At 46.4% G+C, this 16,785-nt stretch overlaps 1 protein-coding gene across 1 annotated transcript in view; it reads right to left on the bottom strand.

The window, feature by feature from the left end:
• The window catches only part of CGNL1 (cingulin like 1), a 159,221-nt gene extending 144,529 nt beyond the window's left edge, over positions 1–14,692 (bottom strand). Inside the window, exon 1 of the mRNA XM_045530064.1 lies at positions 14,618–14,692. The gene's annotated coding sequence lies outside the window, so the exon portion shown is untranslated. The remainder of the gene's footprint in view (positions 1–14,617) is intronic.
• Between the last annotated feature and the right edge of the window lie 2,093 nt (positions 14,693–16,785).

Genomic DNA, 16,785 nt, shown 5'->3' with positions numbered 1-16,785 from the left:
CAAACTCAGAAAGAGAGAACCCTCCAGCAAGGGAGTTATGAAAAATAAGAGCAGGACATAAGGGTCACACTCTACTTCCCCTTGCCCCAGCCTCACCAGTAAAAAGACTTTCAATACCCACCCTTTGCTTTTGTGTGTGGAAGAGAATTATACTTGGAAACACTACTACGAATAATTCTTTCATCTCACCAATAGGCATGTTTACACTTTTCTACTAACACTGGCCAATCACGTTGAAAATCCCTACCTCACGACTATTATCTGTGGGGTTTTCCTGTTACCAAAATGACATCATTAAGATAGCAATTTTTGATGTATTAGTCCAGGAGTATCAAAGAACTTTATTTTGGTTAAAAGAAAAATGCTCATTCTATACTTAACAGACTTTAAAACATCTCGATACGTCTCCATTGAAGCCATGCACAATAATGCAGCTAACAACCAACAGTGGTTCTTGCCTTTGCTCTACCCTCAGTTGTAAAACCTCATGCAGCTTTATTATCCAGAACTTGGCATGGTTGGAGGTTCAGTAGGAGATGGACGATGAACAGAAAGCTTCATACTCAGACTGATTCCTTAGCAATGAATTAGATTCGGGGAGCTCAAGGAGAAAGTAGGAAATGACAGTCATATTTTTTTAAGATAAATTTCCAGCAGAGTCTACTTTCTTGCTGACTTGAGCTGTTTGGTTGGGTTTTGATACTTTATAAAGTTGCTTTGGGTTTTAACCTAAACATTCATTCACTCTTCAAGCATGTATTTGACTCCACTAGGTGTAAGATACTGTGCCAGATACCAAGCAGGACAAAAATTTTTTTAAAAGACCTTATTTCACTCCTGGACTTTTTCCCTTCCGCAACCTCCCTGCACTCCAATCACACACAGCTGAATGGCACTGTGTCCTCTCACAACCATGTTTCTGATAATGCCCATGTGGGGCTCTGGTCTCCTCTCCTTACGCTCTCCCATGCCCACACTCACCCCCACTCCCCACTAGGAAAACACCTGTCACTTTTCTATTACAAAGGTGATACATACAGTGATTTTTATAAAATCCAAACAGTCAAGAAGGGCATGAAAAACATTTCCCTCCCAACCATAGCACCAATCCCATGGCCCAGACATAACTATGTTTCTTGGGACTTCTTTCAGAAATTCATATTCACAATAAAAAATTAAGACTGTTTTTAACAAAAATGGGATCTCAGAATACATACTGATTTGCATCTTGCCTTTTTTTAAACAAATCCTTAATAGTATATTTTGTGAATTTCTCTGTATCAGTACTTATAGATTTGCCTGATTCTATAATGTGGGTAAACCTCAATTTATACCATATCTTATTTATACCATAATTTGTTTACCCTGTCCCTTGTTGAAAGGCTTTTAGTGTATTTCCAGTGTTTGACTACCATAATGTTGCAATGAATATCTTCACATATCTGCCAGCACACTTGTACAAGTGTGTACAAGTGTCCTAACTGTGGAAGGGCTCAGTCAAAGTACATACATTTTTAATTTTGAAAGACAATGCTGTGGATGACACCAGTAGTTACCCACCCACAGCAACTGCCCCTCTCCTCCCAGCCACAAAACCCTGGTTTTGACCCCTCTCCTCCCAGTGCCCATGCTCTTCAGGGAAGACTGGGCCCCTATCTAACCTCAAAACTGGCCTAAGTAAGCTACTGGAGCCCTATTTCACCATGGCAGTCATTGGTTTAGGTGTGGGCATCTGACCCAGTTCTGCCAATGAGGCATAAAGAGTTGTTCTGCCAGGAGCTCCTAGCAAACATTTTCTCTGCTTTCCTCTTTTCCTGCCTCTGGACATCACACTGAATGAGAATATGATGGTTGGAGCAGCTGCAGCCACCTTGGGACTATGAGAAAACAAGCTTGAGGGCAACCATCAAACACTGAAGCTGAGAAAGGACATACCCCTGAGTCTCCAATTAACCTCCAAAACTGCCCTAACTGTGGACTTCTTGTTCACATGAGGTAACAAATGTCCTTTTTAAATGTCCTATTTAAACCACTTTCAACTGAGTTTTGTTTACTTTCAGGTAAAAAGGAACCCCACTGCCAAACTGCTCTCCAAATAGAAGCCCACTGAATTTATAATCCCACCCACCACCCAGGTGAAGGTGCCTGTCTCCTCACCCCCTTGGCTTCAGGAGGTTCTGGTCCCCATCCATCCTTGGTACATCTTCACTAATGGCCAGAGCCTATTCCTCCTAGGGGAGTCTAACAGCTCTTCTCTAAAGAAAGGACACATTGCAAAATGGTAACAGAAAGGCCACTTATCCTCGGCCAGTACTTCGTTCTGCTTCTCCCAAGTCATGTTCTGTGAGGCACAGGGTCCACGTGGCTTCTTCAGGAAAGCAGATGCTGTCATCGTGGGGCCAGAATATACTGTAACACCCAACACTAGTCATGACTCTCTGCCTAGGCTGAGACAATCACGTGGTGTGGAAAGGCAAACACTCGGCTGGGAACCAGGTGACCTGGTTCCATCAGCTACTTATGAGCTGGTTGGCTGAAGAGAAGTCACCTAACCTCTTGAAGCCTGTTTCTTTAGATGTAAAGGGAGGGGTCTGGAAGCTACGGCCCAGCATCCATTATGAGGCCCTGATGGTAACTGTCACTGACTATTACAGGTGGGATTTAGGCGGACTTCCCCACGGACCCTATGCTGAGAAGGGACCATGCAAGGGGTAAGCCAAGCCCCTGGTCTCCTTAAATACTTTGGTCCTTCTTTGTCCTCTTTGCCCTCCCAACTTGTCACACTCCTGCCACCACAGTGGGCAGCCTGTCAGGTCATGATGCTGACCAGAAGAAAATCAAGCCCATCATTCTGTTCCTCCCACAGGTAAGCAGCAGTCCCAGAAGCACAAGGAATGAATGTGAAACCATGTCCTGCCAGCTAAGAGTCAGAGCAGGCCAGGCCAATTTACAGTAATCATCAAGGCCTGGGCTGATGCCTGCACCAAACACGTAGGATTTCTCACCCAGCTGGCCTCGGTTTAGCAAGCTCCCAAAAGGCTAGTTTGGCCCATACTTCCCTCTTCCCTCTCATTCATTCTCTGCCATTGCGGTGAACTGAATTATTGTTCTCAGTGCTTCACTCCTCTGTCCCCATCCACCTGCTTTGCCATGTGACTGTATTACCACCTACTAGAATGAGCCAAGTAGACGTCTCCACCCCACTGATGTTGGCCATGTGATCAGCATTGGCCAATGGAATGGCAGAACTGTCAGTGGCCGGTTGTGAGCCAAAACCTTAAGGAGGCATGGTGCATTTCCACTTGCCTCCTTATGCTTCTGTGATCTGCCAAGACATGAGCATGCCCTGCATATCTGCTCCCCCTTCCGCCCGGGCTCTAGAATAAATACACATGGAATAGACATGAACCCAAATGGAAGCCTGGAGTCTGGCTTGGCACAGCCAAGCCCAGCCTAGGTCGACAGAACCACACCTTGCCCACAGACAAGGGGTGGAAAATAAAATTTGTGATTATGAGACGTTGAGATCTGGGATTGCCTGTTACACAGCAATATTATGCAACAAAATCCAACACAACCCTCATAAGGACACACATAATTAAATTGCCTGGCACATAATAGACACATAGTGATAAAATATGTATGCTTATTTTACGGAAATCTTAATCCATTTATCATTCAAACACATATTGACTCCTACACATGAGGCACACAGGAAGCTGCTGAGTGAAAAGAAAAATACACTTGGGAGGCTGAGGCACGAGGATCACTTGAGCCCCGGAATTCGAGATCAGCCTGGGCAATATAGCAAGACTCTATCTGTAAAAAAATTTTGTAAATAAAAACTACAAAGGCAACTAATTCCTGCATGGGTGTGGTGTTTTTTGGGGGAGTGAGGGGGTGCCAGCAAAATTTTAAGCTTCCTGAATCCTACTGGGGGAGAGAGAAGGGTCTGTGTTCACAAAGCTTCTTCTCATTTCATTCATTCATTCAGTTACTGTTCCCAAATAAATCACAAAAGGGATGAAATTCAGCATCTGTGCACCTAAGTGATCTGATTCTTACATTTACTGATGGTGGAATCTACCTCTTTCTACAAATGTACTATTCGCTTACAGACAGCTGGGAACTAGAAGTTATTTTCTAAAGGACAGAAAAAACTTGAATTATTTTTCCTGAACTCTTTGGTTCTACTGACCTTCATGTATTCACTCAACATCCATTTCCTGAGCACCTATGACGCCCCAGGCCTGCGATCCGTGGCTGTGCTGGGGAGCAGCACACACAATTCCCAGTCCTAGCTTATTTAAAAGTATAGTTGACATCCCCAAGTAGTGTCTAAAATTTAAATTTAAAAAAAAAAAAAACAAGCTTCTCTTCAGTGTCTTCCCATTTTACTTCTAGAGGAATTTCATTTCATCTGCAAATGTGAAGATTTCTCCATGCATTCTCTTCCTTTGCAGGACAATACCAGTTTAGCCATATTCCTTCTTACATTCATTCCTCTACACTCAGAAAGGTGGGAGAGATGCACACATTTAATAACCAAAGCCAGGAAGTCTTTTCAACAATCTTTGGAAGTGTCAAGAAAATCTACATCCACTGGTCGGCCCATCTTCTCACATTTATTTTCTCCCTCAGAGAACTCAGATTCATCAAGCATAATTTCTCCATCTGCCATTCAGGTTTTCTTCAGGGCCCAGTGACATCACCCTGTCCCCTGGATTGGACAAGCTTGCTGGGTGTGGAGGAGAATTAGCTGATAACAAGCAGCATGTCTACGATTCTAACTGGGAATTCACCAAAGTGAAGTGTCAGCGTGGTAATCAGAGCAAACACACACAGCTCAGCCTCCAGACGTGGTTCCAAGCACCCTACACGCAGGAAGCCACATACCAGAATCCCAGAGCGGGGATCTGGATCCAGCAGGCCAGGCCCAGAATCCAGGCTCTTCTGCAGCCTCTGTAAAACCCCAACCTGGGCCAACAACTCTGGACTTCCCTCACCCTCCTGTCCTTGTCCCACGCAATGAGGGTCCCCAGAAAAGCAGCACAAAGTAAAGACCCTCCCAGAACTTCCTTTATTTCAGGACACAGCTTTTCCCCGGACACTCCTCTATGACAAATCTGAAAGTTTTCCACGAAGCTAAAAGCAGCCTGCTTCCTCTTCGCAGCGCCGACTCACTCTCTAGAGTCAGAGACAAAAGGAGAGCTTCCTCCGGCCATCAGGGCACCCCCCACACCCAGCTCAGAAGCCTGGCACTGCTGTCCTGATGCCTTCATCTCTGCCCACTGAGGCCCCGGCCCTGCTGATGGGGTCAGAAGGCGGGGAGGAGAAAGAAGGGAAGTGAGGAACTGCCCTTCCCAGGTAGGGAAATGCTCCCCAGGCCCAGTGTCACCCCAGTGAGCTGGTTTTACATGTCTATGCAGCTTTAGGCCTCACACCAGTGGCTGCTGAGGACGGAAGGATACAGCCAAGAATGGCCTCCAGCCCCTGGCCCCAGCCCCATCTCTGCACCCAGTCTGGGTCAATGACAAGCTGCAAATCTGGCCCAGGCCTCCACCTGGAAATCTAAAGCAAAGGATATTATTAAAGTCACAGGTTAAGGATCACTCACTCCACAGCTCCTCATTTAGAAGCCTGCAGTGGCGTTAAATGTAAACACTTCCCAAGAATGCTTTAAAACAGAGGGAGGTTTTTATTAAAGAACTTAATTGAGGGCCACTTCTCATCGTGGAAAGCTTTTAAACCCATGAATAAAAGGGGCCTGGTGGGTGTTTTCCAGACGCTTGTTTTTAAAATCTGCCACGCTGTCACGGGGAAATGAAGCACAGCTCGGGCCCCCGTGTGTGCTCCTGCTGCTAAGTCTTCAGCAGAAATAAAATACCCGATAAGACCTATTCCCCAGCGGCAGCAAGAACCTGGCAGGAGAGCTTCATTCCAATATTCATTTCAAGGGTCATTAGAAGCGCTGGGTGGGAAAAGTGGAAAACATAAGGCTGGCCACAAAGGACCGAAATAAATGAAGAAAGGCATGCATTTTAAAGTTTGAAAACAAAACACAACTTGGGACAACAACAGGCCTAATGAAACTGAGGCTTGGAGGGCTCTGCAAAAAGACACCAGGTAACAAGCAGCGAAGTGCTGACGCGTGTTGTTATACAAGGCACAGACGAACCTTGAAAACCTCGCGCTAAGTGAAAGAAGCCAGACACAAACGGCCACCTATTGCATGAAATTCACTGATATGAAATATCCAAAAAAGGCAGCTCCATACAGTCAGAAAATGGATGAGTGGTTTCCAGGGCAGGGGGAGGGAGGAAAGAGCAGTGACTGCTTTAAGGGGTACAGGGTTTCTGTTTGGGGGGTTAAAAACGTTCTGGAATTAGATAGTGGCGATGGTTGCACAACACTGTGAATGTACTGAATGGCATGACACTGTACACTTTAGATTGGTTAAAATGGAAATTCTATGTTGTGTGTATTTTACTGCCAAAAAAAAAAGACCAGGAACTCCAGAAAGATCCTTTTTCAGCTCCTAAACCCAAGTAAAAATTATACATGCTACACGCCAAAATATTAATGAAAATATTATTTTACTAACAACTCATGTATTGAGCTAAGCTTTTACCTTCACTGTGCACTTACTGAATCTTCACACCAATCTTCAGATGGATGTTACTGTTGTCATTATCATTATGTTCATTTTACAGGTGAGGAAACCGAGGTACAATGAGGTCAAGTATCTTGTCCAGGGTCACACAACAAATACCAGAGAAGCCAAAGGTTGAACCTAGACACATAGGGTAGCCAGGTACCTTACACGACTCTTCCTGCTGTCAGCCACTGGGCCACACTGCTACCGAATCACACACACTGCTACAGGAACTGTCTTTGGGGCCTAGTTTATCACTTTGCTCATGACCCACATACTCTTTGACCATTGAGCCCTTGTCATTTGTTAGTGGCCCTGAGTGATCACCTATGAACTGGGCCCTCTAAAACACACCTTCAAAAGGCATGCCTTAGGAATCACGCTAACACCTTCACGGGTGTAGAGCTATTTTCACACGTGCAGAGCCATTTTCTTTAGTCCTAGGCACAACATGAGATGGGAGGGCCATACAATTACCTGTCCTTCCACTGAGGAGAAAAGTTAGAGACTTGCAGAGGCTGTCGCTGGCCCGCCACTCTCCTGGAGTCTTCCTCAAGGGCTGGGATTAACTACCTGAGCGGTTAAGGGGTTTCACTGGTTTTAGCATGGTTATTTATATGCAAATGACGCAAACAATTACAAATGTAGTTAAGGCACACTTAATGGAGAATAAAGTGGCTGGTCCCACTTCAGGGGCACCTACGGGGCAACCCAGAAGCATCAGTAAAAGGTTAAATTCCATTCTTTCCATCCTACTTAAGGAAGGAAGGATCTTTGTCACTGGCCAATAGCTCCCTTTGATCAGAGACCTTTAAAAGAGCTACCACTGTTTGAGGTTCCACCTTGCCTAGGTTTCGCAGCCTTGGCACCACTGACATTTTAAGCTGGATAATGCTCTGTTGTGGGGGGGGGTGCTGTGAATTGTAGGATAGTTAGCAGCATCCCTGGCCTCTCCTCACTAGATGCCAGTAGCCGCCACCACCCCCACCCACCAAGAATGTCTCCAGATATTATCAAACCTGTTTGAGAACCACTAGACTATGTCAAAGAGATGTGGCCCTAACAACGTTACACTATTTTGCAGATGACAAAACAAAGCCAAAATGGAAGAGGAACTTGCCCAGAACCACACTCCCAGTGACAGGCACACAGGACTTCCAATCCAAGTAGGTGAGACCCACAGTGTGAAGAAGGAATGAAAATACCGCAGAACTACTTTCTCCTGGCTCATGTATTCAAATGCTAAACTGTACCTCACCCTCGGAAAATGGATGGTGGGTTTGAACCTTAAAAGCATGTGGTCCTCAACTCCAAAGAAAAAAAATATGTTCTGCAGCCCCCGATGGCAATGCCCTTCAAATAACGAATGCTTTAAGCAAACACAAGCAAAAGCCATCGGCCATGAGAATTTGAAATGCATACAAAACAGCACGACTTTATCAAGAACTCTCTCTTATGTTTTGGGAAACATTCCCCACCGTTCTTAGCACTCATCTGTTTTTCTGTTCAGAAATCACTGTGGCTGCTAGAGAGGGACAGATGAAATTCAGGGATGTCAAGTTTCAAAAGGCTGACTATCTTTCCTCCTTCTGAGATCCCTCCTCTTTATGGGTTCATTTACAGGTTTGTGGGAATTCAGACATGTAAACAAAGAGCACTGTTGGTGTTCTAATTGCTAAGATAAAGGCATATGCAAGCAGTCAATAATTTGTTGAAGAAATGAATGAGTTGAAGGAACGAATGAAGAGCCAGAGTTCTGTGTTTAGAGAGGCAGTAGTTGTTAGTAGCACAGCTCTGCTACCGGAAGACCAGGGTTTGAACCCTGGGTCCCACCACTTGGAAGTTGTACAACTTTGACAAGTGACCCAATTCCCATAGCCTTGTTTCCCTCACCTGTAAAATGGGTCTATGATAGTAGCTATCCCATAGAGTTGCTATAGGAAAAGCTCTTAGGACAGGGCTGGAGGTAAATGCTCTAGGAGCATTTGCCTCTATTATGAGAATTACTGTTCTTGGGCAGGTCTTCTGGGAAGAGTCTGACCACTCTCTCTCTCTTTTGTACCCTACCCAGCTGCCTAATACCCAGGAAGTTGGACTCAGGCCTGTAGGGAGAAGTGGTCATGCCTTGAGCAGGCCAGACCAGAAAAATCAGCTAATAGGTAGGTTTAATCTCCCACCCCTCCGTTTCCCCCGTCCCCTCATTCTACCTTCTCCCCAACCACCACCCCCACTCCCCAAAGTTTGCAGATGGCCCAGGGCAGCACAGAGAGTTAGGGCTGAGCTGGTCTGGCCACATCTGGCACAAAGGTGCTTAACCTCCAAACCTGAAACTCACAAGTAAAAGAAATCTTAAGTTTGGTAAACTCTACCCTGCAGTCCCTTGGCAAACTATTCTCTCTCTTTCTTATCTCTCCCTCCATTCTTTATCAGTTCCTCTCTAGCTCCTAAAGCTTTCACAGTAATCACCACTGGAAGTAAACTTTCCAGGTTCTGATACTTGATTAGGGCAAGGAGAAAGGCTAAGCAACTTTTAAGCTGCTGCTGTAATTCTGAGTAAGTCACTGTTTTCAGAAAGGAGAATAAAAAGCACATAAGCCCAAAATAGTGGGGAATCAAACCTTTTTTTTTTTTAAGCTGTCAATACAGCTTCAATGAAGTTCAAAGATGTATATTAGTTCATAGGATATACTAGAACCTCTTCATGACTTTGAAAACTGGGCCGTTTCTTTTTCTTTAGGAATCAAGTCAAAAGACCCCAGAAGTTGAGAGTCTGACAGTGCATGCTAGAATCCCCAAATTCCCACTAGGTACCTGTCTCCCAACTAATTATTGAGGCCAAAACTAGAAAATCATGGTTACCTTATCTCAATCCTCTAGCAAAGAGACAAGTAACAGTGAAAGATATTTTAATAGTAAAGAGGCTTTATAGACCTAAGGAAACTACAAAGCAGTGACCTGAACCATTACATACTTTACCTAAGGCAAGCAGAAATCCCTGTGATTGGGCAGCAGGGAATAAACTCCACCCTGTCAACAAGGAGGCTTCCGGCCAGGCTGGCAGAAATATTTCATGTTCATAACAAATGCCCTGTGCTCTAATCCCAAACACTCTAACTCCATGACGACCCTCCACTAAGGCCCTGGAAATGTTCCCTAGTTGATCCTTGCCGGGTTGAAATAGGCTACAGCCTATCGTAGTAATGAACACTCATTCACTGCGTTAAACTCATCGTCACTAATGATAGCTCCATATGGCCTCTAAGCCCCTACTATCTGTAATTTTGAGAGCTGGAGGTAATTACTATGCAGCAAAGTTTTGTTTTTGCCATAAGTACCAACAAACAGGAATTGGATATGCACAACTTTATTTTACTCCAGAATGTCCAACACTGAATTTTGTCTTTTAATCTCTTCCCCAACAACCAATTATCTACAGAAACTCAGAGGTTTGCAGAACATGAAGAAATGTGAAGATAACATATCTCTAACCTAGGATAGGGGACCCGTCCAGAGCCTTTCTGAACAGCCTGATGTACCCTCTCCTTTAAAACACCTAGAAAAGTAGGATTCCATAAAATTCCCCTTGGGATCACACGGCCACAATGGCTTTTAGTCTACTATTACACCTCATCTGGTACAGGAAAACAATAAATCAACCCAGATCTAAGGAGACCTTGATGTCAAAAAATAAATAAACAAAGCACTGAGAACACAATTTCCTAATCAGCTCTGCTCAAGAGGCGCGAGAAACAGTGGAAGGAACTTAGCTTTGTGTTCAGACAGACCAGAACACTGTCGAACCTTAAACTCTGCCTCTTTCCAGCACTGTGAGCCTCTGCGGGATCCAGCGCCTCTTTGGGCCTCAGTTTCCTTACCTGTAAAATGCAATCACTGCCACCTGCCTCTCAGGAATGTAAGGGTTCAGAGCGATGGAAGAGAAGGGCTGAGCCTGCTACCTGGCACTGGGAAGGCGGTCAATAAACAAATCGTAACTGTTCTTATAACTGCAGGGTTATTAGCCCTGTGGGTCAGCTATTTGGAAACCACCTTCCCAAAGGTAAAACAGTGTGAAGTCCAGTTTTCAATCTGCCCAAGGAAACCTGAGCCAAAGTGACAATGTATGATGAAGAACAAATGTCCACCCAACTGGCTGGAGTCATAGACGCAAACCAAACCACTTGCTCTAAAAAGTACGATGGCTGCTGCTTTCACAGATGCTTTGTACTCTCACCAGCTCTGCTGCAGTGATAGCCACAACTAAGCTTACTTTGCCAGCTACCAACACGCCAAAAATGGATCCAGCCACATTCTCCACAAGCTTCCCACCCAGAGGAAATGTCCCTGTTCTCCAGGCTCCTAAAGCAAAATGCATCTGCCAGGATCTGCCCTCTGCAGGATGGATACCTGCGCCCTTCCCTCTCCCCAGTAAGAAATGCATGCGAAATCAGTCATTTAAAAGTTGATGTAAGGACTTAACACGTTCTAATTTAAACCCAAGTAGAGTGTTTCTTATGGCTACTGTGCCAATGAATTGAGGTATCTACCCAGGTGAGGCCAGCCAGGTGCCCCACAGCACCCCCCAGTCTCTGCGTTTATCTTGATTACAGAAGTTCCTAACTTAATGCCACCCATAGTTTCCATCCCCACCCGACTGCAGGCTCCTTACTCAGGGACTGTATCCTCAGCAACTCAGTGGGTACCTCTGTGGGTAACACAGAGCTTTGTCAGTCGCAGAGGCTTCGTGAGTATTTGTTCAATGAGTGAATAATGGGGGAAAAAACACTCTCAGTGTGAATTGAAGGTGAAGTACTCTCTGTCCCAAGGCTATTGGTTAGCGGATGGAGGAGGGTGGTGAGGGAAAGGGATTTGGAACTGGAATGTTTGACAGAAAACTCCAGCAAGCTTTCCCTCCTCCATGAAGGCCAGTCAACCCTGGAGCTACTCCCATCAAATCCCCCTCTCTTTTTTTTCTTTTCCATGTTTAGGTTTCTCATGTCATAATTTGTTTCTTGATAAGAGCAATGTCACATGCCAGAATAAAGTAAGCACTTGGTCATCCAGGGAAAGTTACCCAATTTTCAATTCCCCTTGAACTTTGTTTTTCTGCTCTGATGCCAACTTCTCAGCCATTTCACTGCCCTTAAGTGCCAGGATCAGAGGGGGAAAAGAAAGGAAAAGCACAAAATCGGTTGGCTTTTTTAAAAACATCAATGGCATCTCTTAGATAACTGGGTTTCAGGGGGAAAGTTAAAGACGCCATTGAATTTCTCTCACCATCCGTCACCCCATCAGTACAGCAAATTAACTTAAAAAAAAAAAAAGAGGAAGCCGATAGGGCAGTCAATTCTTAACACAAATCAAAGGTCTATTCTAGATGCTGTATACCCTTTCCTAAATGAAGAAGCCCCTCACTAACTCTTCATATTTTTCTTAACTTTCTTCTAATCACTTTAGAATATTAGAGCTGCTACTGCAAAGTGAGAAATTTCAATGAATCTGTTTAGGACTATATTTACATATACTTTTTCTTTTCCTTTTTTTGCCGGCTGGGGGGGAAGATCCAGAATGCATTATTAATATTATATTCCCAGTGTAACTACTGCTGTTCAGGTGCAACTTTTCAGACACCAAGAATTCAACAGCAGCCTCAAAGAAACATTTTTCCCCCAAATTGAGACAAGACTTGCAAGTGAACAAATTATTCAATAATATGGCTTTATTTTGTTGGCATGGTCAAAAAAAAAAAAGTAGTAAAACACTTTCCATATGGTATTGTTCCCCAAAGGGTGAGGATTCAGGTCAGGGGCCACCCTGTGAGACCATGCACTCCATATAACCTCCATTCTCCAGCCAGAGCCAGGACAATTAAGACGTCTTCCAGAGTGGGCACACTTCCAGCAAGTGAATACAGCAATAGGAGCAAAGTATGGTGGCGGAAGGTAGAGAAAAGAGAAAAACCAAGTGGGCAAAATTATATAATTTCTTTTATTTTTCTAAATGAACGTTCTTTTGACTCATGTTAGGAGCTAGAAATGAGCACAAACGTTCCTTCACCTCTGGAGGGCATTCTTAAAAGTATGTCATTCCATTGATAATAAAAATACAATATAGAGGGCCAGCACCTAAGAAAAAATTAAATCCACTGATGTGTGGCCAAGTAGCAACATCCAGGTGGGACTCTAATACAAACATCATACTTGGGGTACAACAGTAAATTAACCAAGCTCCTTGGAGACTATCATGTTAATAACAAGGACACTGAAAACACACTTTCTTAATAAAATATATATGATCTAATTCAGCCAATATAAACCTAAGTTCAAAGTTTCCTTAGTCCCATTTCCCTATCACTTTTAAGATCATTTGACAGGAGTCTGAGGTGCCATCTCAGATGTGCCATTCTATTGTAAGGCACTAATTCCCTAACTCAGATATTATTATTCTATCAACAAGAAATATATACTGTGTTACATCTGTAGGGCTTGATCACACATCAAGAATTTAACCTATTAACAATGCACACACATTAACACAAATATCAATCACAACCCCTTAAGGATCTTGTTAACTTTGCTTCTTAAAAGAAAATTCCCCACATTTATGCAAAACTATTCTCTCTGTATGGGGGGCGGGGTGGGAGGTGGGTAATCCAAGAGCTAACCAATTCCTAAAGTATTTGTCCTCCTTTTAATCTGAAATAATCTTTCCAAATATGACAAGTCAAACTATCACTTAGTTTTCCCTGAATAGGACAACCCTGTCTTATTATAACCTTGACCCTCACAAGGACTCCCTGGTCCTAATACCTACACTCCCAACTCCTTGGCAGAAAGTCCCTGGCAATATTTACTGTAAACAGAGAGGCAGAAACAAAGGGAACTTCTAAAAGGCACCATCTGCAGTCTAAGGTTGGAAAGCACCAACCAACAAGGTGTCCGGGTGGAGAGGGGGATTATGGAAGACTCAACAGTGTCTGACATGGGTTCTATATCAGGATTGTTCTTTCGTGGTTCAAAAAGCAGCTGGTAGGAGCAATCCCTAAAGCAGAGATTCTCTAACTTGTCTGTACATTAGAATCACCTGGGGGGCTTTTAAACATTCCATTGTCCAAGCGGCAACCCACACCAACTGAATCAGGATATCTGGAAGTGGGACACAGGCACCAGTATTTTTAAAAACTCTCCAGATGTGCAGCCAAGCTTGAGAATCAACGTTCCCAAAAGAATTTCCAGCGTGCTTTGAGCACCACAAGCTGCGTTGGAAGGCTACTGCTTCCTTGGGGGACACACATCGCAAATATACAAAGTTTCTAAAATCCTGTGTAACTAACTCCAACATGACAGCCAAGCTACCTGTCCAGAGGCCAAACAGTGATGCAACTTGGAAAAGTCCCTTGGAGAGCTAGCATGCGTGCTCGCAGTGAGGCAGGGGCTTTCAGGCATGACCTGCCTGGACGGTGCGGTGGTGGAGATGTCCAGGGACAGAGAGGAGGCCACAAGCCTCTTTCTTTTCATGGGACGGGCTGCGCGAGCATGCCGAAGAATTAAGTACAAGATAAGGACAGGGAGTGCGGTGCTCCGCGTGGGTCGCTTCCAGCTGTCGCTCGAGCCCGAGGGTCCAAATAGGGGTGCGAAGGCAGCCAACTCCTCTTCACTAAAGGAAGGTCCCGGAGACCCTACTCCCTCCCTGCCCCGCCCCGACGCGAGTTCCCCAGGAGTCGCCATCGGTCCTGCACGTCTCGGGGCAGGGCGCGGCTCGGGGCCAGGAGCGCACCTCCCAGCCCCGGGACCCGCGCCCCTGGCGGCGGGAGCCGCGCGGGCTCGGAGGGCGGACGCGCGGGCTGAGCGCAGCGCACCCGGCGGAGCCCGAGCCCCTCGGGGCCCCGCCGCCCTGGGTGGCACCTCGGCCCCCGGGTCCGGCTCCCCTCGCGCACCCGCCCGCTCTCGCTCCGAGCTCACTCACCGCCGCTGCCACCTCGGGGTCCCGCTCCCGCCGCAGCCCGCAGAGCCCGGCCCGAGTGCAGGGGCCGCGCCGCCGCCAGGAGGCCGAGCGAGCCCGCGCCCCGCCCCGCAGCCGCGGCCGCGCCCTCCCGGAGGAGGGGCAGGGGCCGGGAGGGGCCCAGACCCGCCCGAGCAGCCGCGGGCCGTGCGCCCCGCCCCGGTAGCCCGCGCCCGGCGCCCCCTCCCGGGCGGCCCGGCCCCCCAGTGGTCCCAGCCCGGCCCCTCGGGACAGATTCCCCCCGGCACCCAGACTCCACCCGGACCTGGCCTCGGATCCCCGCCAGCACCTCTTCTGCACCCCACCTCAAGCCTCGCACTCCTCTCTAGCAACGTTTTGTCCTCCTCCTCCCCAGATTGGAATGTCCTCCCACCTCCCCTCAGCCATCACCGGGTATTTTCCTTCTCCCAGCCTCAGCCTTTCCAAATTCCCGGTCTCCAGGAAGCCTTCCCTATTGCGCGCCTCCCACTGCCCTGAGCTCAGTTTCCCCCTTAGCCTTCTGTGCAGCCTTTTTCTCCCCAACTAGTCAGAAACTTAAAGTGTGGTTCTTTTCTTCTACCACATCAAACCTACATATATTTATTGAGCACCTACTATGTCTAGACACTGGTGGGGTGGTATAAGATTACAGTCGCCTCACCTGGTATGGTGGCGTGCGCCTGTAAGTCCCACTCAGGAGGCTGAGGCAGGAAGATCGCTTGAGTCCAGGAGTTCAAGTCCAGCCTGGGCAATATAGTAAAACCCTGTTTCTGACAAAAAAAGAAAAAAAAAGAAAAACAGATTGTCGTCTCCATTTACAATGTCTGTCTGTTAGAGAGGCAGAAAAATGACTTGCCTAAAGTTACTGGGCTGTTAGTAGCAGGGCTGGGATTAGAAGACATTTTTCAGGTTCTAGTCTTGTAGGGGAAACTGTGACATGCTGCTCACTAGCTGTGAGAACTTGGGCAAAAACATTATCATTTCTGAGCCTCAGTTTCCTCATCTGTAAAATGAGGAGCAGGATACTCCACTGGGTTATGAGAATTCCCTGAGAAAACAGATATGAAAATGCCACACAACCCGTACTTAATAAGTAAATGTTTGCTGACATATTGAAATGGACACTTGAAAATTCAATAATTCAAAATAACAAAATAAAAGGGACTTCAAAAAGTAATAGTGACAAATAAAAGGTGCTAGGTAAAAGTCCAAAGGAGGGAGCATGGTCCAGGGAGTCTTTCTAGAGGAAGTGGGATTGAGCTGTTCTAGAGATGATGGGGCTGGGGCAGTTGAGATGAGGAAGACCCATGCAGAGGGTGGACCAGGGTTGCTGAGCAGGGTGCCTGGGGCGTGGCACCCGGGCTAGAAGGCGGGAGGAGGCACCAGAAAGCAGGATGGGGCAGGATGGGGCCCGACGGTGGAAAAGGCTTCAAATACCAAAGGGAGGCGGCTCAAGTCAACCACACAGTACCTGGAACCTCAAAAGGGTTGGAATGGAACCTGCATTCAACAGAGAGCTCCTAAATGGCCCTGGAAACGTGGGATGGCAGAAACCAGAAGCCTAGGCACCAGCAACGTAACAAAGGGGGGTGGTAGTAGGGAGGGACAGGAAAGGGGGAAATTCCCAAAGAAGGCTCCTAAGACTTGATGACCAGATGTGTGCAGTGAGGGAGTGGAAATGGCAGAGACAAAGCTGTTTCCGGGGTGGGTGGCTTGGAGCACCGGAAATAGGGACAATGGGGAAAGAGAACATTTGTTATGAGAGCCGCTGAAGGTTCTGTGGAGGGTGAGGTAATGGTGGAGCTTTTTGGTAGGAAAACCCCAGAGGGCTGCTGGGAAGTGGAGGGACATATCTGGGCAGCATCCAGGTGCAGGGTGAAAGGAGAGTGAGGGCTTGACCAGGTGCCAGAAAGGAGAGTAAAGTGCCCTCACTTAGGACAAAGGAAGCAGTGGGTGTCAACGCAAGGAGAAAGAGAAGCTCCCCTGGAAATCTGTTGGGAAGAACCAGGGGGGTCTCTGATGGAAGCCAAAGGGTGATGATTCCTGAAGGAGCGGGCAGTGCCCAATGTCACTAAGCCACTTCTCACATAGACCCTTACAAGGACCCACAGAGAGTATGCACTCAGTGAATATTTAACTGTCAAGAAAATTTG

Source organism: Lemur catta, chromosome 1, assembly GCF_020740605.2.
Source record: "Lemur catta isolate mLemCat1 chromosome 1, mLemCat1.pri, whole genome shotgun sequence".
In the NCBI taxonomy this organism is placed as follows: domain Eukaryota; kingdom Metazoa; phylum Chordata; class Mammalia; order Primates; family Lemuridae; genus Lemur; species Lemur catta.
The sequence above is the reverse complement of the archived record's forward strand: the minus strand, read 5'-3'. Positions and strand labels throughout refer to the sequence as shown.